The following is a 1,528-nucleotide window of genomic DNA, read 5'->3' as shown; positions in this document are numbered from 1 at the left end:
TTTAAAACAACACTAAAGATCATAGGATTCTGTATATAGGGCATTTGCGGAAAAATTCAATATTTTCCTAGGGGTTAACACGTAGATTTTGAGAAAAAATTAAAAATATGAAAATACTGTTTTAATGTATAATTGCATCCTTCACTAACATATGATGAAGGTCAAAGAGGTTTGGAACATTTGTTGTCTCCGTTTTTCTAGAGAATAGCGATTTTAATATACATTAATACAAATGTAGAATGTGTTAGAAACTTTAAAACAACACTAAAGATCATAGGATTCTGTATATAGGGCATTTGCGGAAAAATTCAATATTTTCCTAGGGGTTAACACGTAGATTTTGAGAAAAAATTAAAAATATGAAAATACTGTTTTAATGCATAGTTGCATCCTTTACTAACATATGATGAACGTCGGTTTGGAACTTTTGTTGTCTCCGTTTTTTTAGTGAATACCGATTTTGTAGTGGTTAGTCCACCAATTTAGAGAATATTGTGAAGTTTTACTAAATTAATTGACAAAAAATTAAAACGATGCCCATGTACAATGAAAGAGAGTCTAATATACATTTATAAAAATGTAGAATGTGTTTAGAAATTTTAAAACAACACTAAAGATTATAGGCGTAAGTATATAGAGCATTTACCGAAAAACTCAATATTTTCGTAGGGGTTAACACATAGATTTTGAGAAAAAATTAAAACTACGAAAATACTGTTTTAATGCATAGTTGCATCATTTACTAACATATGATGAAGGTCAAAGAGATTTGGAACTTTTGTTGTCTCCGTTTCTCTAGAAAATAGCGATTTTATAGTGGTTATCCCACCAATTTAGGGAGTATTATGATGTTTCACTAAATTAATTGACAAAAATTTAAAACGATGCCCATGTACCATGAAAGAGAGTTTAATATACATTAATACAAATGTAGAATATGTTTAGAAATTTTAAAACAACACTAAAGATCATAGGCTTCTGTATATATGGCATTTACCAAAAATTCAATATTTTCTTAGGGGTTAACACGTAGATTGTGAGAAAAAATTTAAAATATGAAAATACTGTTTTAATGCATAGTTGCATCCTTTACTAACATATGATGAAGGTCAGTTTGGAACTTTTGTTGTCTCCATTTTTCTAGTGAATACCGATTTTATAGTGGTTAGTCCACCAATTTAGAGAATATTTTAAAGTTTTACTAAATAAATTGACAAAAAATTAAAACGATGTCCATGTATCATGAAAGAGAGTTTAATATACATTAATACAAATGTAGAATATGTTTAGAAATTTTAAAACAACACTAAAGATCACAGGCTTCAGTATATTGAGCATTTACCGAAAAATTCAATATTTTCGTTTTTCGTAGGGGTTAACACATAGATTTTGAGAAAAAAATTAAAACTATGGAAATACTGTTTTAATGCATAGTTGTATCATTTACTAACATATGATGAAGGTCAAAGATATTTGGAACTTTTGTTGTCTCTGTTTCTCTAGAAAATAACGATTTTATAGTGGTTAG

The sequence above is a fragment of the Brassica oleracea genome, chromosome C5 (genome assembly GCF_000695525.1).
Source record: "Brassica oleracea var. oleracea cultivar TO1000 chromosome C5, BOL, whole genome shotgun sequence".
Lineage (NCBI taxonomy): Eukaryota > Viridiplantae > Streptophyta > Magnoliopsida > Brassicales > Brassicaceae > Brassica > Brassica oleracea.
This window is presented reverse-complemented; position numbering follows the sequence as displayed.